The 14,609-nt window shown below is 38.9% G+C and overlaps 1 pseudogene; it reads right to left on the bottom strand.

Moving 5' to 3' along the window:
- Window positions 1-6,791: 6,791 nt before the first annotated feature.
- LOC109180225 lies at window positions 6,792-12,096 on the bottom strand (annotated as a pseudogene).
- Between the last annotated feature and the right edge of the window lie 2,513 nt (window positions 12,097-14,609).

Genomic DNA, 14,609 nt, shown 5'->3' with positions numbered 1-14,609 from the left:
GGAGTTAACACGTTCGATCACTAAAATCTCTGCATTGTCTTGGCTTGCTGGGACTACCCGGCGGAAGGCAGCTTTGATATCTGGGGGCATGACAAAGTTCTCCAAGCTGATTTACCGCGGGATAGACAACATGGCCCGGGTCAGTTCTAGGAAGAAGCACTCTGCCGATTCCCCAATCCGTCGAGGATTCTTCGCCGCCGTCCACTTCCATGTAATCGGCGGTGAGAGACGAAGCGTTGCTAACGATGCGGAGGTTAGCGGCGCTCACACCTGCAGCTACCACCATATTTGTGCTTATTATTATTGATAAGAATGTGAATAATACCTGAAGAATGAGATTCCTCTCATATACTTCTCATTTTTTTTTTAAATTTTTTGCTGTGTTCGTTATGTTTTCTCTTCAATCCTCTCTGATCTATTTAAATATTTTACCAGGATAAGGCTGCAAGTATGAAGTGTATTGCCGACCACTGAACATGTCCTTCTGTAACACACCTGGAAGAAAGCAATGAAAATGGGATAGAAGGCATAAGGGTGGAAAAAAGGAAAGAAACGATGTCGTCTGAAGGAGCAGTTAAAGAAGTTGAAGAAGGGATGAAAACGACGTCGTTCCACTAAATCAGCCAGCCGTTGGACTCTGACGACGTCATTTGATTAAGTGAGAAGTTAGTTGTTACTCACGTCCATATGACACCGTTTCAAGCATCATTCCAGCCCTTTCCAAAGCAGTTAATTTGTTATGCAGTTAGGCTTTGTGCGGCTTAATAAGCTGAGAATTTGTATGAATGAATTATGCAATTTTTACTGAATACACACTCTCTATTCTCTCAACCTTCTTCTTCTTCTCTTCTCTTCTCAATTCTTCTTTCACAACCCTAGTACGTTACAGTTGGTATCAGAGCCCACCATCCATGGATGATCGGGTGAGGAAGCTAGAAGCTGCCATGGGCGAGCTTAACAGCAAGGTGGATAACCAGGCACAAGCTGCACAAGAGTCAGTAGCCACGCTGACCACGCAGATCAACAATGTCTCTGCACAGGTGGGCACTGTGAGAGAGGAGATTATGCAGATTCTCTGACTCAATCGACCCCCTCCACCGGTGTTTAACACCACTCCTGGTCAGACCTCAGTGCAAGGACGCAGAATGGACCACCAGGGGCTGATGGGAGAATCCAGCAGGGCAAGGGGTAGGCCGGATAAGGCACCCATGCCAGTTGAAATTGATGAGGAAGAGGTTCCAGTAGAGGATGCCTTGGAGAACTTAGAGCAACCAGAGGAAGGTGAAGCTGAGTGGGAGCCAAGGAGAGGGGGACTGAACACCCACAGGCCACGGCAGGGAGGCCCTAACCAGGAGTTCTTCCAAAGGTATAGAGCTAAATTTCCAGTTTTTGACTATGCACACCCTAGGCAGTGGATTTTGAGATGTGAAAAATTCTTCCTGTTATCACATGTTCCTAGGCATGAGATTCTGAATTTACTTTATGTGAACTTGTCTGGTAAAGTGGGGATATGGTTTGACGGGTATGTGCATGAGTTAAGGGGAAATTTCCAGTGGGCTGTGTTTGCAGATGCATTGTGTAAAAGATTTGGAAATAATGGTACCTCTCTGATAGAGGAGTTTGCTGCCTTCAAACAGTGGGGGAGGGTAGAGGAATTCAATGATGGTTTTGAGGAGTTGAAGAGTTTACTGATGCAAGCATACCCCTACATGACTGATCATTATTTTATGGAGAATTATATTGCAAGGCTGAAACAGAACCTAAGGTGCTTTGTGAGAACATCAAGGCCTAGAAACCTAAGTGATGCTATGTGGTTTGCAGGTCGGTATGAGAAAGGGCTCAAAACTGTTGACACCCCAAAAACCCCCAATTGGAACCCAAAAACCCCATTGCCCACAAAATTCCCACAGAACCCTACCCAAAGCCTGAGCAACTCCAACTCACCTACCCAAATGACCAAACCCCAAACCTCTGCACAGACAGCCACCTCCAAAACACCAGAAATAGCCCAGTTCAAAAACCAACTTAGGGAGCAAAGGAGATGTTTTAAGTGTTTTGAGCCTTGGCATCCAGGACACGGATGTAAGGGGCCTACATTTAACATTATAGAGGAGGAAATCAGTGAAGTCCCTAAGGATGGGGAACAGGAGGAGCCAGACAATGAGGAGGCTGAGGTATCCCTATGTGCTGTTGTGGGAGGTGAAGGCCTTAATACCATCAAATTGTTAGGGCATGTCTTGAAGCAGCAGGTGATCATATTGGTTGACAGTGGAAGCACTCATAGCTTCATGGACCCCAAGTTATTGGATCAATTAAGGAGATAACCTACAAAAGCCACTCCATTGACTGTTACAAACTTACAGTGGCAAATGGAGAGAAAGTCAGTTCTGACTCAGTGTGTTTGGGCCTGAGTTGGCAGATCCAGGGGGAGGAATTCATCAAGGACTTTAGACTATTGAAAGGGGGGGGGGGTGTGACATGGTTTTGGGAATGGATTGGGTTGATCAATATGCCCCAATCCAGCTACACACCAGGCCTCCTGGAATCTCCTTTCACAAAGATGGGAAGAAGATTCTGCTGAGAGGGTTAACAAAGAAGGTTTGGTTGAGAGCTGCCAGTGAGAAACAAGTGAAGCAATGGCATAAAGGGGGTGTACAAGGGTTTTTGGTCCAATGTCAGGCATTACCACCCCAAGGGCAGGAACTGGAACCCCACTTTTTCCACACTGATTCCCACACTACTCATCCTGACATTGATCTACTGTTAAAGGAATTCTAGGATGTGTTTCAGGAGCCTACATCCTTACCTCCTAGAAGGGAATTAGATCACTCAATTCCCTTGATTCCAGGGGCCAAGCCAATCAACATAGGTCCCTATAGGTACTCTTATGACCAAAAGAATACTATTGAGAAAATGGTTGCAGAAATGTTGTCAACAGGAGTGATCACACCAAGCTCTTCCTGCTTTGCCTCTCCAGTGCTGTTAGTCCCCAAGAAAGACAACACTTGGAGGTTTTGCATTGACTATAGGGCCCTCAACAATGTCACAGTCAAAAATAAATTTCCCATCCCCTTAGTGGAGGACCTATTTTCTGAGCTAGCTAGGGCTGTATGGTTCTCAAAACTGGATCTGAGGTCAGGCTATCATCAAGTGAGAATGAAGGAAGGAGAGGAGTTCAAAACAGCTTTCAGGACCCACCAAGGGTTGTATGAGTTTAAGGTCATGCCCTTTGGCCTTACTAATGCTCTTGCCACTTTTCAAGCTCTCATGAACTTGGTTTTTCAGCCATTACTAAGGAAGTTTGTGTTGGTGTTCTTTGATGACATCTTGGTGTACAGTTCTAGCAGGGAATTGCATGTGCAACATCTTAAGGAAGTCCTGATAATCATGAGGCAACACCACCTGTTAGCTAAATTGAGCAAATGTTTCTTTGCCCAACCCCAAGTGGAATACTTAGGGCACATCATCTCTCAGGAAGGCCTACAAACTGACCCTACTAAGCTGGAAGCAGTGGCAGCTTGGCCTAAGCCTGTAACCATCAAAGCCCTAAGGGGATTTCTGGGGTTAGCTGGATATTATAGGAGGTTTATAAAAGCATATGGGGTCATCAGCAAGCCATTAACAGATATGCTAAGGAAGGAGGGATTCAAGTGGTCCCCAGAAGCTGAGGCAGCCTTTGAGAAGCTTAAGCATGCACTCTGTAACCCTCCAGTACTGGCCCTCCCTAATTTCCAGAAAGAGTTCACCATAGAAGTTGATGCTTGCTATAAGGGCATGGGGGCTGTCTTTGGCAGGGTTGTCGAAGCCCTACAAATTTAATACTGGCTCACTCCACTAATTTGTAGTAGTGGCAAGACCAGGTCGAATCCCAAGAGAACTAATGAATATTGTTTCTTTAATTAAAATAAAATGACTCAAAGTAGGGAAAATTGAGGGATTTGAGAAGAATAAATAAAATAGAGAATAATTAATAACAAGTTCAGAGATGTTGAATTCTGATTCAAGGGAAAATGAACGTTAAAGATGTGACTTAGATCATTGGCTCTTACAAGTAAAATTCAGAATCAAGTACTTAGCCAAAGACTAATTAGGATAGCCATAACTAGTATTTGATCTCCCTGATTTAATTGATTCAAACTAAGCATTCGAACCAACAACTGCTATTGAATGAACTGGGGACGATAGCGTTCCATATTCACCCAATAACATCATTACACTTAAATGGAAAATAACTAAGCCTAAATTACATATTGAGATAGCTACAACATGCAACTTAGTCCTCCTAACCTTTATGTACTAATCACAGCAAAATAATTAATACAAACTACTCGGTCTAATCATCTATGACAATTACGGATCATAAACTCATAAGATAGCAATAGGAAAACAATAACAAAGTAAGTTGTCAATTTAATTCATTATTAATCTTCCTGAAAAATTAACTCTAAAAGCTTAGGAAGTACATGAATCCAACAAATTAATTGAAATAGAACCTCCCTAAATTCACAACTCAAACTTCAATCCCTTGAATCAGATTAAGAAAATTAGCCAGACATAGGATAACTATTCTAAAATATTAAGAATTTAGAAGGAACAATCTACTCAAAATACATCAGAATGACTCTCCTTTTATAGGGTTCCAAATCAACAATCTTCCCTAAAATTTATGCTCTTACCGCATCTTTCTCTTCAATTTCATCTTCAAAAAGTTTTGTTTAATTTCCTCCATAAATCTTCCGCGAATGAATCGCTCGAAGCGTCGCTGACCGAAACCTTCATGCGCGCCTTCGACCTCGCCTTCTCTTTCGTTGCTCTGAAACTATTAGGGCCTTGGATTCGCTGCTTATGTTTGTAAACAAAACAAATAAGAACATAATAAAAAGTATTAAATATTACGTACGGCAAACAAAAGAAAAGAAATAAAGTGTAATTAAGATTACTTAAAACATGTGGGACCCATTCACCTTATAATTTAATTCAATAACTAATAAACTTAATTACACTTTAAATTTATTAACTAAGTTATTTAATCCTAATATAACAAAATATACTAAATTGATAAAATATACAATATAAATAATAAAACTAGTCTATAAAATCTTATTTAAATTAAGGTATAAAATATGCTCATCAAAATTCCCCCACACTAAAACTATGTTTGCCCTCAAGCATACCCTCATAATAAACTTTTCCAACTCCTTTCAAAACTATCTAGAAATATCTCAAAATTTATTATATATTTAAGGGTTAGAAGTGAAACACACTCAAGAGAACAAACATGATTTATTGATAATACTTAATAATAATAAAATAAAATAATTCACTAGTTTTATAAAAAGTCAATGAACAAGACTTAACATCCTCACAAGGATTCAAAATTCACTCATTGCACTCATAGTGTTTAAGGTATAGTATATCAAACTCTCCAATAAAAACATAGCAAGTAATCCCATAAGCTTGCAAGTAAATCAAATCTCCACCACTGACAAACATGAGTTAAACCATGAATCAAAGGGTCTTTATTGAAGGTTGTAACTTGGTTAGGGACAAGGGATATGGTAAAAGAAATTTTTAGGCTTATCAAGTTGAAGGAATCACATAAGCCTTTAACACAAAATTTCACCCTAAGCAAATCACAAAGTTCTGAACAAACCTTCGTTCCTCCATTGCCTTCCCAATTCATGTTTGTGTTTTTTTCTTTTCATCATTCAAACCATTTTGCTGTCTTTATTATACAGCTTCATTCAAACTCTTCTTTTCTCTTCTTCTTTTTTGTTTTTTTTTTTTTATTTTTTTCTCTCAACACTTTTTTCAATCCTCCTCATTCTTTCCCTTCTGCAAACCTCCCAACTTTATTTCTCAAGGAAGGAACATTACTTCACATAAAAAGAATCATCACTTGGATTAATTCAACTCCCAATAATAAGAGTTATAATTTAAGTTTCCAATTACATCATGAACCCACAGTAAACAATTTATTGCCCATAAGAACAAGCAAAACTTTGTGTAGATAGACCAATATGATTCCTTCAATTCAAGGGTTCAAAATTTATTGAGGGAAATTAACAAAGAAAGGGAAAAATGGCTTGTAATGTGGTAATTAAAAGAAAAGAAAGGCTAAAAGCTCAAAGTGGCTCACTAAGAGTTAAAACGCAAGGTAAGCTTTTTGGCTAAAAGTGACTCAACCTAAGTGCCCTTTTCATCTTCATGTTCTAACCCACTTGAATGTGGTCTTAAAATGCATTTAAGAGCAAGTTCTAGCATACACAAGCCATGCTTGATATCACACAACAAAGAAAATCGAGCAAAGTGTTGCTCTTAAGGCTCAAAAGCTCACCAAAAAGGTCAAATTGCATCAAGTCTTGCTCATTTTCATTCAATAAAACTAACAAGAATTTTAAAAGTATAATTTTTTGTATAAAAGAAAAAATAAAATCATGCTTGCTTCTCTCATGTGTTAAAACTCTAAACCAAAAATATATCCTAACTTAAGACATATCCCTAAATAGCAAGAAAGTAATCAAAACAAGTCATCAAGTCCTATTTACCCATTATCAGTGTGCAATACTCTCCCCCACACTTAATTCATGCATTGTCCTCAATGTATGCACACATAAAAACTTCACATATTCACAAAGAAATTGAGCATATTCTAAGAAGACTTATTTGAAAAATAAAAATAAAAATAAGTAAACAAATAAAGAAAAAGACGGATTATTGAATTGGGTTGCCTCCCAAGAGCGCATTCGTTTAACGTCGTTATGCCCGACGTAACCTCAAATGTGTTTTTATCAATTAAAGTACTCCGGGAGGGCTAAATCAACATCTTCCAAACTCAAAACTGCCATTCCCTCATGAAATGGTTTCAACCTGTGACCATTAACTTTAAAAAGTTTTCCTGTATCAATGCTTTTAATCTCTACCGCACCATAAGGAAAAATGTTAGAAACAACAAAAGGTCCAATCCAACGAGTACGTAACTTACCAGGCATAAGCTTACAAAACCTTTTGGCCTACCTCAAAATTCTTTCTCAAAATCATGTTGTCATGGAACATCTTGGTTTTCTCCTTGTATATTCTAGAATTTTCATAAGCATCTAACCTCAACTCTTCCAATTCCTGTAACTGCAATTTCCTTTCTTCACCAGCTTTCTTCATTCCCATATTACAACGTTGTACTGCCCAATAGGCTTTATGTGCAATTTCTACTGGCAAATGACAAGCTTTTCCAAAAACCAACCGATAAGGGGACATCCCAATCGGAGTTTTGTAAGCTGTCCGATAAGCCCATAGCGCATCATCTAAGCGTAAGCTCCAATCTTTTCTACCTGTGTTCACAGTCTTTTCCAAAATGGATTTTACCTCTCTGTTGGACACTTCAGCTTGGCCATTGGTTTGGGGATGGTACGTTGTAGCTGTTCTGTGATGCACTCCATACTTCTTGAACAATGCTTCAATTACTTTATTGCAAAAATGACTCCCTTGATCACTTATAACAGCACGCGGAACTCCAAATCTGTTAAAGATGTTAGATTTCATAAAACCTGCAACTACGGAAGAATCATCAGTTTTGGTGGCTTTTGCTTCCACCCATTTTGACACATAATCAACCGCTAACAGAATATATTGAAAGCCACAAGATGATGGAAAAGGTCCCATGAAATCAATGCCCCACACATCAAATATTTCCACAATCAAAATAGGAATTTGAGGCATTTCATTCCTACGAGATAATGAACCAGTTTTTTGACATTTTTCACAAGTTTTACAGCACAAGTATGCATCTTTAAACAAATTTTCCCAATACAAACCACTATCCAACACTTTTCTCGCAGTTCGTTTAGGATTAAAATGACCACCACATGCATAATTATGACAAAAAGTTAAAACTGACTGCTGTTCATTTTCAGGCACACATCGTCTTATTACTTGGTCAGCACAAAACTTCCACAGATATGGTTCATCCCAAACATAATATTTAGCTTCACTTCTTATTTTTTCTTTCCTAGACTTACTAATGTAACCAAGTAAAACTCCAGTCACTAAGTAATTAACAAGATCAGCATACCAAGGAACCATACCTGACAACTGGAATAATTGCTCATCAGGAAAATTTTCAGAAATAGGAAGTGTATCTTCATCTCTTACCAATCTACTTAGATGATCCGCCACCGGATTTTCAGCTCCCTTTCGATCCTTAATTGTCAAATCAAACTCCTGAAGTAATAGAATCCATCTTATCAGCCTGGGCTTAGATTCTTTTTTTCCCAAAAGATACTTCAATGTCGCATGGTCAGAAAAAACTATGACTTTAGAACCAAGCAAATAAGATCTAAATTTATCTAAAGCAAAAATAACAGCTAAAAGTTCTTTTTCAGTTGTGGAGTAACTGCATTGTGCAGCATTCAATGTTCTTGAAGCATAGTATATGACATGACTTTGCTTCCCAACTCTTTGGCCCAAAACAGCTCCAACTGCATAGTTGCTGGCATCGCACATAATTTCAAAGGGGAGTTCCCAATTTGGAGGTTGAATAACAGGAGCACTTGTCAGCAGTGCCTTAAGCTTGTCAAAAGCTTCTTGACATTCCTTTCCGAACTCAAAAGTAACATCCTTTTGCAATAGTTTAGACAATGGGACAGCAATCCTTGAGAAATCCTTAATAAACCTACGATAAAATCCTGCATGTCCAAGAAAAGAACGAACTTCCCTAACATTAGTAGGGTAGGGTAAGTTCACAATCAAATCTACTTTAGCTTTATCAACTTCTATCCCCTTAGCTGAAATTACATGCCCTAACACAATTCCTTGACTAACCATAAAATGACATTTTTCATAATTCAGAACTAAATTCGCATCAATACATCTTTTTAAAACTTTAGACAAATTATTTAAACACACTTCAAAGGAATCACCATAAACAGTAAAGTCATCCATAAACACTTCTATGCAACTCTCAATAAATTCAGAAAAAATACTCATCATACATCTTTGGAATGTTCCTGGTGCATTACATAAGCCAAACGGCATCCGCCTGAACGCAAATGTTCCAAATGGGCAAGTAAAAGTAGTTTTTTCTTGGTCTTCTTGAGCAATGGCTATCTGATAGCAACCTGAAAATCCATCCAAAAAGCAAAAACAAGATTTTCCAGCTAACCTTTCTAACATTTGATCAACAAAAGGTAAAGGAAAATGATCTTTTCTTGTAGCTAAGTTCAATTTTCTAAAATCTATGCACATTCTCCAACCATTTTGCACTCTCATGGGTACCAATTCATTCTTTTGATTTCTTACCACAGTTATACCAGTTTTCTTTGGAACTACATGCACTGGACTTACCCATTCACTATCAGAAATCGGGTAAATTATACCTGCATCCAAAAGTTTAAGAATTTCTTTAAATACCACATCCTTCAATGTTGGGTTGAGTCTTCTCTGTGGCTCCCTTACTGGTCTGGCATCTTCTTCCAAATGGATTCTATGCATACAAACAGCTGGACTTATACCTTTTATATCGGCTAAAGTCCAACCCATTGCAGTTTTGTGTTCTTTCAACAGTGAAACCAACTTATCTTCTTGTTCCTGTAACAACTTATTTGAGATAATGACGGGTAATGTTTCTCCCTCACCTAAGTATACATACTTGAGGTGATCAGGCAGAGTTTTCAACTCTAAAGTTGGAGCCCGCAACACAGATGGCAACATTTTCTCATGAGTTAAAGAAAAATCAGCATTTGCAGAATTTAAACCAAATATTACAGCTGATAAAACTTCACAAGAAGAATCAATAAACTCATCTAAATCAAATTCAGCTTCTAAATCAAACAAATTTTCAGCAAAACTATCTTCAAAAACATCTTGCACTATTGAATCAATTACATCAACATGATAAAGAGAATGATAATCATCAGGATACTTCATTGCATCAGAAATATTAAATTTAGCAATTTCTCCATTAAACTCAACAGAAAGAATACCCTTATCAACATCTATCTTTGTTTTAGCAGTTTTCATAAATGGTCTACCTAACAAAATTGGAGTTGATTGATCTATTGCATCATCATTCATTTTCAAAACATAAAAATCAACAGGGAAAACCAGTCCATTAACTTGCACTAAAACATCTTCTACGACTCCAACTGGATGCACACAAGAACGATCGGCTAATTGAACAACTATTCTAGTTCCTTGCAAAGAATTTATATTTAAAGCTTGATAAATGGAAAATGGCATGACATTTATTGATGCTCCTAAGTCTAACATGGCACGCTTAATCTCTTTATTACCAATTATACAGGGTAGTGTGAACATACCTGGATCCTTGCACTTTTTAGGTAGATCATTACTTATCATGGCTGAAACATTTTTACCCAATATGATGGTCTCCTTACTCTTCAACTTCCTCTTATTGGTACAAAGTTCCTTTAGAAACTTTGCATACTTAGGAATTTGCTTTATGGCTTCTAGTAAGGGGATGTTGATTTCTACCTTCCTAAAGGTTTCTAAAATCTGATTTTCCTGTTCTTCTTCTTTTGATTTTGCTAACCTTGAAGGAAAAGGGGGTAGAGATGAATCATATTGACCAAAAGAAGATTCAGAACTTACCTTGGATTTTTCATTAGCCGTAGACTCACTTTCCTCCTTTGATTTTCCTTCTTTTTCCTCTTCCACTGATAATGGAGATTCAGGCTGAAGTTGCTTACCACTCCTCAATGTGATTGCATTTACATTTTCTTTAGGGTTTACCTCCGTTTGTGATGGTAGCTTTCCCGAAGCTTGGGCTTCCAACTTGCTAACAGATGTGGCTAATTGAGAAACTTGATTGCCCAATTGTTGAATACTTGCTCTTGTTTCTTGTTGAAACTGTTGAGTGTTATTAGCAAGTGCTTTAACAATTTCATCTAAAGACATACCTGAATTTGAAGTTTGGGGTTGAGATTGCTGAGGTGTTTGGAATTGTCTAAAATTATGATTTTGAAACCTTGGTTGCGCCCCTTGATTCCCATAGCTCAAGTTTGGATGATCTCTCCATCCGGGATTATACTGGTTTGAAAAGGGATCATATTTTCGGTTGGGTTGACCAGGAAATCCCCCTATTGCATTCAACTCTTGATTTGGATTTTGCAATGTTGGGCACATGTTTGTGGGATGCCCGACAAATGAACATATTCCACATGCTTCCGTAGATTGCATTTGTCCTACAGCCATTTGACGCACAAGAGTAGTCAAATCTGAAATTTTATTTTCAAGTTGAGAAGTACTTACCTCGTTAACTCTACGAATAGATCCATCCGCACGTGTCCCATATTGTTGAGAATTTTCTGTCATGGTTGATATTAATTGTCTAGCATCCGTGGGTGTCTTGTCAGCCAAAGAACCACCACTAGCTGCATCTACCATACTTCTATCCGTAGGTAACAGCCCTTCATAAAAGTATTGTATCAGGTGTTGGTCTGAGATTTGATGGTGTGGACAGCTAGAACACAACTCCTTGAATCTTTCCCAATACTCGTACAATGTTTCACCTGTACATTGTCTTATCCCATATATTTCCTTCCTAATATTAGTTGCCCTAGATGCAGGGAAGAATTTTTCTAGAAATAATTTTTTCACATCATTCCACGTGTTAACTGAATTAGGGGAAAGATTATAGAGCCAATCTTTTGCTTTATCTTTTAATGAAAATGGAAATGCTCTAAGACTTATATGCTCATCAGTCACCCCACGTGGTTTCATACCTGCACAAACTACTTGAAACCCTTTCAAGTGTTTATGTGGGTCTTCACCAGCCAAACCTCGAAAAATAGGGAGTAAATGAATCAAACCAGATTTTAAAGCAAAATCAACCTCAAGATTTGGTATTGTTATGCATAGAGGTTGTTGGTTTAGATCCGGTGCAGCTAACTCCCTAAGTGTTCTATTATTTGGTTCAGTCATTTTACTTGCAACCTCCTCGTTTACTGGATCACAGGTTGAATTTACCTCTTCAGAACTCGAGGAGCTATTCCTTTGCTTTGTTTCTTTCCTTAGTTGCCTTGCGACTTTCTCAATCTCAGGGATATATTGTAATTCTCCTGAATGAGAGGAACGAGTCATGCAACACTAAGGACAACAGAAACAATCACAAAGAAAGAAAGAAAAAAAAATAACAAATTCAAGAAACGATATTAGTTCCCCGGCAACGGCGCCAAAATTTGTAGGGCTTCGACAACCCTGCCAAATTTTATATACAATATAAATAATAAAACTAGTCTATAAAATCTTATTTAAATTAAGGTATAAAATATGCTCATCAGTCTTCCTCCAAGAGAGTAAACCAATTGCTTTCTTTAGCAAGGCTTTTGGTGAGAAACATCTAGGGATGTCCATATATGAAAAGGAGTATCTATCCATTATTAATGTTGTGGAGAAGTGGAGACCATACTTGCTGGGAAGACACTTTGTCATCAAAACTGATCATCATAGCCTCAAATACTTGCTGGAACAGAAGATTACCACCTCTCTACAACAAAAGGGCCTAACTAAGCTCCTAGGACTGGACTATGCTATACAATACAAGAAAGGGGTGGACAATGGAGCAGCTGATGCCCTATCCAGAAGAGAGTCTGGAAAGGAGGCAGAAATTTACTCAATTTCTGTAGTCCAACCTCAGTGGGTTGAAGAAGTGATCCAAAGCTATGATCAGGATAGCTGAGCTAATGAAACATTGACAGCAGTATTAGTGGATCCTGCTGCCAATCCTGATGTGTCTGTAGTGGGGGGACTTCTGAAGTACATGAACAGGCTGTACATTGGGCAATCTGGAGGACTAAGAGGGAAACTCATCTCACAACTGCATGAGCCATCCCTTGGAGGCCACTCTGGACAGAATGGCACTTATCAAAGAGTTAAGGCACTCTTCTATTGGAAGGGGTTGAAGGCTGATGTGATTGAATTGGCAAGGAAATGTGATGTTTGCCAGAGATGTAAAAATGAGAATGTGGCTAGTCCAAGGCTGCTACAACCCTTGGAGATTCCAGGAGAAGCTTGGCAAAGCATCTCCCTTAATTTTATTGAAGGGCTTCCCAAATCACATGGAATGGAGGTCATTTTGGTGGTGGTGGATAGACTCACAAAGTATGGCCATTTTATTGCCCTGCATCATCCATATAGTGCTGAGACAGTGGCAGAAGCCTTTATGGAAAATATCTACAAATTACATGGGTTGCCTAAGGAAATCATCTCTGATAGGGATAGGGTATTCATCAGCAAGTTCTGGCAGTCCCTGTTCAAAAGTATGCAGGTTCAACTCAAATTATCCACAGCTTACCATCCCCAGACTGATGGGCAAACTGAGAGAGTTAACGAGTGCTTAGAAGGGTACTTGAGGTGTATGGTCTTTCAAAGGCCTAAAGCATGGGTTAAATGGTTGCACTTGGCAGAGTGGTGGTATAACACCAACTATTACTCCTCTACCAAGTACCCTCCCTTCCAGGCATTATATGGTTATTTCCCCCCCCCCCCCCCCTCATGGCCTTAAGTTCCAGCAGTAACCAGTGTTGCAAAAATCGCGCCTAGGCGCTAGGCGCTAGGAGGCCGCCGCGAGGAATGTCCTCGGCGGCCTCCTCCGCGGCCGGCTAGGCGGTCTAGGCGACCGCCTAGACCGCCTAACCGGCCGGTTCGGCGGTTCGATGTTTCTTTTTTTTTTTTTTTTTGAAAATGACGGAAAAGTTTCGGAAGGCATAACTTTTGACTCGGTTGTCTGATTTGGACAATTTTTTTTTCAAATCGCGTATTTTTTCGAGATCTATCCACCGAAGGCGGTTTGGTCCACTAATTTCTCAAAAAAATGCTTCTTTAGCTCTTAATTTTAGTTTTTAATGTATTTAGATGGTTTAAACAATCTTTTGAACAATTTTACAACCACTTTCGTAAATAGTTTCTAAGAAATAACTATAGAAATCTTATGTTTTATTACTAAATTTTAATAAATTTTTAATTTTTAATTTTATTTTTAATAAAAAAAATTAAAAAAATCGGCGCCTAGGCGCCCCCTTACTGCCTAGGGTGCGCCTAGCGTGTTTTGCAACATTGGCAGTAACAAGACTGAACTTACTTGGATGAATGAAAGAAATGCTGTGTTGGCAGCTTTGAAAGACAACTTGCAACAGGCACAAAGTAGAATGAAGTTGCAAGCTGACAAGGGAAGAAGTGAAAGAACTCTTCAAGTGGGAGATTGGGTGTATTTAAAGATACAACCCTATAGGCAGGTTTCATTGGAATAAGGAAGAATTTGAAGCTATCATCTAAATATTTCGGGCCTTATCAAGTGTGTGAAAAGGTTGGGACAGTGGCCTATAAACTTACATTACCTCCTGGGGCTCTCCTTCATCCTGTCTTCCATGTCTCCCAGCTTAAGAAAAGGGTGGGAGATGGAGTCATAGTCCAGCAGGACCCTCCAGTCACTGGAGAAGAAGGGCAGGTCTTAGCAGAGCCAGTGGCAGTGTTGGGGAAGAGGTTGGTTAAGAGAAAGAACCAAGCCATCACCCAGATTCTAGTTCAATGGGGGAATCTTCCAATTGAGGATGCTACTTGGGAGGACTACTACCACATTCGAAGCCAATTCCCCT

The sequence above is a fragment of the Ipomoea nil genome, unplaced genomic scaffold, assembly GCF_001879475.1.
Source record: "Ipomoea nil cultivar Tokyo-kokei standard unplaced genomic scaffold, Asagao_1.1 scaffold1026, whole genome shotgun sequence".
Classification (NCBI taxonomy): Eukaryota; Viridiplantae; Streptophyta; class Magnoliopsida; order Solanales; family Convolvulaceae; genus Ipomoea; species Ipomoea nil.
The sequence above is the reverse complement of the archived record's forward strand: the minus strand, read 5'-3'. Positions and strand labels throughout refer to the sequence as shown.